This window comes from Vicia villosa, unplaced genomic scaffold (assembly GCF_029867415.1).
Source record: "Vicia villosa cultivar HV-30 ecotype Madison, WI unplaced genomic scaffold, Vvil1.0 ctg.000207F_1_1_1, whole genome shotgun sequence".
Lineage (NCBI taxonomy): Eukaryota > Viridiplantae > Streptophyta > Magnoliopsida > Fabales > Fabaceae > Vicia > Vicia villosa.
The window spans coordinates 270369-278188 of record NW_026705072.1 but is presented as its reverse complement, the minus strand read 5'-3'; positions in this window follow the sequence as shown (position 1 = coordinate 278188).

Genomic DNA, 7820 nt, shown 5'->3' with positions numbered 1-7820 from the left:
CTGGGCATAGATCCATACTGATGTTCTTCAGAATGAATTTAAACCTATCTTCAGCCAGGGGTTTTGTAAAGATATTAGCCCATTGATGGTCTGTATCCACAAAGTTTAAAGAAATAACACCCTTCTGAACATAGTCCCTTATGAAATGATGTTTAATCTCAATATGTTTAGCTTTTGAATGAAGAATAGGATTCTTAGATAAACATATAGCAGAAGTATTATCACAGAATATAGGAATGTTACTCTCAAATATCTGATAATCTTCCAACTGACTCTTCATCCAGAGCATCTGTGTACTACAGCCAGCAGCAGCGACATATTCTGCTTCTGTTGTTGATAGAGCAATAGTTGCTTGCTTCTTGCTATACCAAGAGATCAAATGACTTCCAAGAAATTGGCAACTTCCTGAAGTACTTTTTCTTTCAATTCTGTCTCCAGCATAATCAGCATCACAGAATCCTACTAAGTTGTATTCTTTAGATTTTCTGTAAACTAAACCAACATTAGTAGTACCTTTCAGATACCTTAGAATTCTCTTAACAGCAGTTAAATGAGATTCTCTAGGATCTGATTGGAATCTAGCACACAAACAAACACTGAACAGAATGTCAGGTCTAGAAGCAGTCAAATATAGAAGAGATCCAATCATACCTCTGTATAACTTCTGATCTACCTTCTAACTTACCTCATCCTTACCTAGGATGCATGTTGGATGCATAGGAGTTTTGGCTTCTTTGCAGTCCAGAAGATTAAACTTCTTCAGAAGTTCCTTCACATACTTGGTTTGGTGAACATATGTTCCTTCTGATGTTTGATTTATTTGTATTCCAAGGAAATACTTGAGTTCTCCCATCATGCTCATTTCAAACTCAGCCTGCATAGACTTAGCAAACTCCTTTCCAAGTGTAGCATTAGATGTTCCAAAAATAATATCATCTACATATATTTGACAGATTAAAATATCCTTTTCAAAGGTTTTACAAAAGAGAGTAGTGTCCACTTTTCCTCTAGTGAAACCATTATCTAGAAGGAAAGAACTTAAGCGTTCATACCAAGCTCTGGGAGCTTGCTTCAATCCATATAATGATTTCTTTAGTTTAAACACATGATTCGGAGACATAGAGTCTTCAAAACCAGGAGGTTGATGGACATAAACTTCTTCATCTATATAACCATTTAAGAAGGCACTCTTAACATCCATCTGATAGAGAGTGATGTTATGTTGAGTGGCAAAAGAAATTAATAGACGAATAGACTCTAACCTGGCCACTGGTGCAAAGGTTTCTGTATAGTCAATCCCTTCTTGCTGACTATAACCCTGAGCCACCAATCTGGCTTTGTTCCTTACCACCTCACCTTTCTCACTGAGCTTGTTTCTGAAGACCCATTTTGTACCAATTATATTGAATCCATCTGGTCTAGGAACAAGATCCCAAACATCATTCCTTGTAAACTGATTCAGTTCTTCTTGCATAGCAATTATCCAGTCTGGATCTTCTAGAGCATGATCAACAGAAGTTGGCTCGATCAAAGATACAAGACCTAATTGACAGTCTGCATTGTTCTTAAGGAATGCTCTTGTTCTGATTGGATCATCCTTCTTTCCAAGAATGACATCTTCTGAATGACCAGAGATGAGTCTAGATGATCTTCTGACAGATGGTTCTTCAGAAATACTTAGATCCTCCAGAGAAGCTGATACTTGATCTTCAGATTCTTTGCTTCTGAGAAGCTCTGCTTCTGATGCATTGCTTCTTGGCTCAACAGCTTCTGATATGTCAATATCATAACCTGCAAAATTATCAACCTGCTTTGGTTTTTCAGAACCAAGCTTATCATCAAATCTGATATTGATTGATTCTTCCACAATCAATGTTTCAGTATTGTATACTCTGTAGCCTTTTGAGCGTTCAGAATATCCAAGAAGAAAACATTTTTGAGCTTTGGAATCAAACTTACCAAGACGATCTTTAGTGTTCAGAATAAAACATACACATCCAAAAGGATGGAAATATGAAATGTTGGGCCTTTTATTCTTCCACAATTCATAGGGAGTCTTATTTAGAATAGGTCTGATAGAGATTCTATTCTGAATATAGCATGCAGTGTTTATTGCTTCTGCCCAGAAATGCTTAGCCATATTGGTTTCATTGATCATGGTTCTGGCCATTTCTTGCAGAGTCCTATTCTTTCGTTCTACAACCCCATTTTGCTGTGGAGTTCTAGGACAAGAGAAATCATGGGCAATACCATTTTCTTTGAAGAACTCTTCAAAGGATCTGTTCTCAAATTCACCACCATGATCACTTCTGACCTTTATGATTTTACACTCTTTTTCAGATTGAATCTGAATGCAGAAATCAAAGAACACTGAATGAGTCTCATCCTTGTGTTTCAAGAATTTTACCCACGTCCAGCGACTATAATCATCTACGATGACTAATCCATATTTCTTTCCTCTGACAGATGCTGTTTTGACTGGTCCAAACAGATCAATGTGCAAGAGTTCTAATGGCCTTGAGGTAGAAACAACATTCTTAGACTTGAATGCAGGTTTGGAGAACTTGCCCTTCTGACATGCTTCACAAAGAGCATCTGATTTGAATTTCAGATTAGGGAGTCCTCTGACAAGATTCAGTTTGTTAATCTGAGAGATCTTTCTCAAACTAACATGACCTAATCTCCTGTGCCAGACCCACTGCTCTTCAGAAACAGACATAAGACAAGTCACCTTCTGACTCATAAGATCTTGCAGATCTGTCTTATAAATGTTGTTCTTCCTCTTGCCTGTAAATAGGATTGAGCCATCCTTCTGATTTACAGCCTTGCAAGACTTTTGATTGAAGATTATATCATAACCATTGTCACTTAATTGACTGATAGATAAGAGGTTATGAGTTAATCCTTCTACAAGAAGTACATTAGAAATGGAAGGAGAGTTACCAGACTTTATAGTTCCAGAGCCAATTATCTTGCCCTTCTGATCTCCTCCAAACTTGACTTCTCCTCCAGACTTAAGCACCAGGTCTTGGAACATAGACCTTCTTCCTGTCATGTGTCGTGAGCATCCAGAGTCCAGGTACCATGACATGTTGTGCTTTGTCCTTCTTGCAGCCAAGGATATCTGCAATAGGAATAATCTTATCCTTAGGTACCCACATTTTCTTGGGTCCTTTCTTGTTAGATTTTCTCAAGTTCTGATTGAACTTGGGTTTGACATTATAAGCAATAGGAGGAACAGCATGATAATTTTTAATATGAGTTTCATGATATTTCCTAGGTTGTGTCACATGCTTCTTGGTGTGTGTTATGTGAAAACTTTGTGCATGTGAAGTGTGCCTAATATCATGAGAGTGGCCATACTTGAACTGATCATACAATGGCTTGTATGTGAGTTTCATTTCATCAACAGGTTCAAGTTTGTATGGGGTTTCACCCTCATAACCAATGCCAACTCTTTTGTTTCCAGATACGGCATATATCATAGAAGCTAGCTGACTTCTGCCAATACTTCTAGATAAGAACTTCCTGAAACTTAAATCATATTCTTTCAGAATATGGTTTAGACTAGGAGTGGATTTTTCTGAATTAGAAGGAGATCCAACATCATTGGATAATTTTAAAAGTTTATCTTTCAATTCAGAATTTTCCAATTCAAGCCTCTTTGTTTCAAATTCAAATAGCTTTTTCAGCTTTTTGTATTTAATACAAATCTGAGACTTGGATTCCAGAAGTTCAGTTAATCCGGAAACTAACTCATCTCTAGTAAGTTCAGAAAATACCTCTTCAGAATCTGATTCTGATGTAGATTCTGATCCGTCATCTTCTGTCGCCATCAGCGCACAGTTAGCCTGCTCATCTTCTGAATCATCTTCTGACTCATCCCAGGTTGCCATAAGACCTTTCTTCTTATGAAACTTCTTCTTGGGATTCTCCTTCTGAAGATTTGGACATTCATTCCTGAAGTGTCCTGGTTCATTGCATTCATAGCACATGACCTTCTTCTTGTCAGATCTTCTGTCATCAGAAGATTCTCCATGTTCAAATCTCTTTGAACTTCTGAAGCCTCTGAACTTCCTTTGCTTGCTCTTCCAGAGTTGATTTACCCTTCTGGAAATCATGGACAGTTCATCTTCTTCTTCAGATTCTGATTCTTCAGGATCTTCTTCTTTGGCCTGAAAAGCGTTAGTGCATTTCTTGATATTAGATTTTAATGCAATAGATTTACCTTTCTTTTGAGGCTCATTTGCATCCAGCTCAATCTCATGGCTTCTCAAGGCACTGATCAGCTCTTCCAGAGAAACTTCATTCAGATTCTTTGCAATCTTGAATGCAGTCACCATAGGACCCCATCTTCTGGGTAAGCTTCTGATGATCTTCTTTACATGATCAGCCTTGGTGTATCCTTTGTCAAGAACTCTCAATCCAGCAGTCAGAGTTTGAAATCTCGAAAACATCTTTTCAATGTCTTCATCATCCTCCATCTTGAAGGCTTCATACTTCTGGATTAAGGCAAGAGCTTTTGTCTCCTTGACTTGAGCATTTCCTTCATGAGTCATTTTCAAGGACTCATATATATCATAGGCTGTTTCCCTGTTTGATATTTTCTCATACTCAACATGAGAAATAGCATTCAGCAAAACAGTTCTGCATTTATGATGATTCCTGAAATGCTTCTTTTGATCATCATTCATTTCTTGCCTTGTCAGCTTTACGCCACTGGCATTTACTGGATGTTTATAACCATCCATCAGAAGATCCCATAGATCACCATCTAGACCAAGAAAGTAACTTTCTAGTTTATCTTTCCAGTATTCAAAGTTTTCACCCTCAAATACCGGCGGTCTTGTATAACCATTGTTACCGTTGTATTGCTCAGCAGAGCCAGATGTAGATGCAGGTGGATTTGTCGGAGTTTCACCAGCCATCTTTTAAATGAAGCGTTTTTCTCTTCCTGAATCTTTTCTAAACACGGTTAAGTGCTTGCACCTTAGAACTGGCGCTCTGATGCCAATTGAAGGATAGAAAAACACTTAGAAAGGGGGGGATTGAATAAGTGTGACTTTAAATCTTGGACGATAAAAATAAATTGCACAATTATTTTTATCCTGGTTCGCTGTTAACGAAGCTACTCCAGTCCACCCCCGCAGAGATGATTTACCTCAACCTGAGGATTTAATCCACTAATCGCACGGATTACAATGGTTTTCCACTTAGTCCACGACTAAGTCTTCTAGAGTATTCTGATCATAACTTGATCACTCCAGGAACAACTGCTTAGACAACTTCTAAGACTTTTCTAGAGTCTACTGATCAACCTGATCACTCTAGTTACAAACTGCTCAGCCAACTGCTAAGACTTCCTAGAGTATACTGATCACACGATCACTCTAGTTCCTTACAACTTAATGTAATCTATTCAAGAGTTTACAAATGCTTCTTAAAAGCTATAATCACAAACTGTGATATTTCTCTTATCGTTTAAGCTTAATCTCACTAAGATATTACAACAGCAATGTAGTGAGTTGATGAAGATTCTGAGCTTTGATTGAATAGCGTTTCAGCAAGTTTATTTTCGTTCAGAGTTGTTAAGAATGGGTAACCTTGCTTCTCATCAGAACTTCATATTTATAGGCGTTGAGAAGATGACCGTTGAGTGCATTTAATGCTTTGCGTGTTCCGTACAGCATTGCATTTAATGTTATACGCTTTTGTCAACTACCTCGAGCCTTGTTCACGCTGTGTCTACTGACGTAGCCTTTAATAGCTTTTAACGTTCCTTTTGTCAGTCAGCGTAGCTTGCCACTTGTACTTTCTTCTGATCTGATGTTTGTGAATATAACGTTTGAATATCATCAGAGTCAAACAGCTTGGTGCATAGCATCTTCTGATCTTCTGACCTTGAAGTGCTTCTGTTGCGTGATACCATCTTCTGATCTTCAGTGCTTCTGATCTCATGTTCTTCTGATGCCATGTTCTGATTCTGCTTCGACCATCTTCTGATGTCTTGCCAGACCATGTTCTGATGTTGCATGCTGAACCATTTGAGACACAACTTCTGAGCGCTGAATTATGCGTACTCTTTATATATATTTCCTGAAAGGGAAATTGAATTGGATTAGAGTACCATATTATCTTAAGCAAAATTCATATTATTGTTATCATCAAAACTAAGATAATTGATAAGAACAAATCTTGTTCTAACATGCTTATGCGGATTTTAATCGGAGTGCTGACATGTTTGTTGTTGCTTTTGCTGGCTCGCTCGCGGGATCCTAGTTTACTCGCTCTCTTCGCTTTAGTTTACGGATCATCATCCGTTTGGTATTGATCCCGTTTCATTTTATCTTTCTTGCACTTTATCGCTTTCTCGCATCATCCTTTAACATGAGAAGTAGGACCTAGACATGCATCTGGCCAAGTCCTCGAAAGAGGCTCTGTTTTTGTTGGTGTGTTTACATTTGTGCTTTGCGGCAGGGAGTCACGGTGTAATAAGTCCTATATGGCACTCCGTTAAGTCCTCATGGAAGGCATGCGGAAAGGGTTAACAATCAACCCCCGCCTAGTCTCATCGAGTCCGTTTGGTATGCGCACGCTACGCGTTGCTCGCTTCCGAACTTGCACAAGATCTTGTTATCGAGTATGTCAGGAAAAGGGTTCATGCAGCCGGACCCCCGCCTTTCCTATAGCTCGCGTTGTTCGACGTTGACGCTCGGTGTACGCACGCACCATTTTCCTTTACGATCCGTGACGGCTTGGTTGCTGAGAGGGACTCGCTCCTCTTGTCTATGGCCCGATCATTTTCGCGAGGTCTAATGCTTGGTTGACTTGGGTTGAGTTGCTCCCCTTGGCTATGGCGGGACCGCTTTTCTACCATTCGGTCAGTACCGTTGGTTTTGTTTGCTTTACGAGCGGAGCTCGTTTGTGTGGTACTCTTGTTTGCCTTCCCTCTTCTTCGTAGGTTGATAGTTTAGTTTAGACTTGTACCCTTTGTATGATAACATTAGGTAGCAAGGTTCCCCCCTTAGCTTAGGCTTTTCCTCATGCATTCTTTAAAACACAAACCACACTCTTTGATTTTCTTTTCTTAAGAACTTGTTATTTCCGCTCCATTCCCAAGCATAAGTCTCCAAAGGTCGAGCAGCGGAGTGTGAATGTAACTCGTTCACCTAAAAAACACAAAACAAACAGAAATTAGTTAGCCGAGCTACGGTAGCTCTGATTCTGCAAAACAGATACGTAGGCAGCGGGGTAGGGCCCGTGCGAGCACAATCCTTTCTTTTCCCTACATTCTGCATTCATTTTAGTCCAGATTAGCGTAGATTTGTTACACACCCATAGTTTTAGACACAGGCGTGGATACCATCGAGTACGATGGGCGCGAGGGGTGCTAGCACCTTCCCTTCGCGTAACCGACTCCCTTACCCTTTTTCTCTGGTCGTGAGACCGTTGTTTTGTTTTGTGGTTTGCTGGCATTCCCTTCCTTTTCAGGATAAATATGTTAGTGGCGACTCTGTTAATTTTCGCGGTAGCGACAGCTGGCGACTCTGCTGGGGACGTCTCGACCTATTGCGGGTCCGGACCTAGCGAGTCGATCCTAGCGCTTGTGTGTTTATCTTTGGGTGCTTTACTGCTTTGCATATTTACCTATTTGCATTGCATTCTATGTGCGCTTTTACTTTTCTGCATCATATTCTGGACTGTCTGGATTTCTATCTGTGGGTGGGTGTTTCAAGAGGTAAAAGACCCAATACCCAGGTCATGAGTGATACCTTAGGAACTAGGACTAGAGTGGCCGTGACGGACAGAAGGCGTATGCC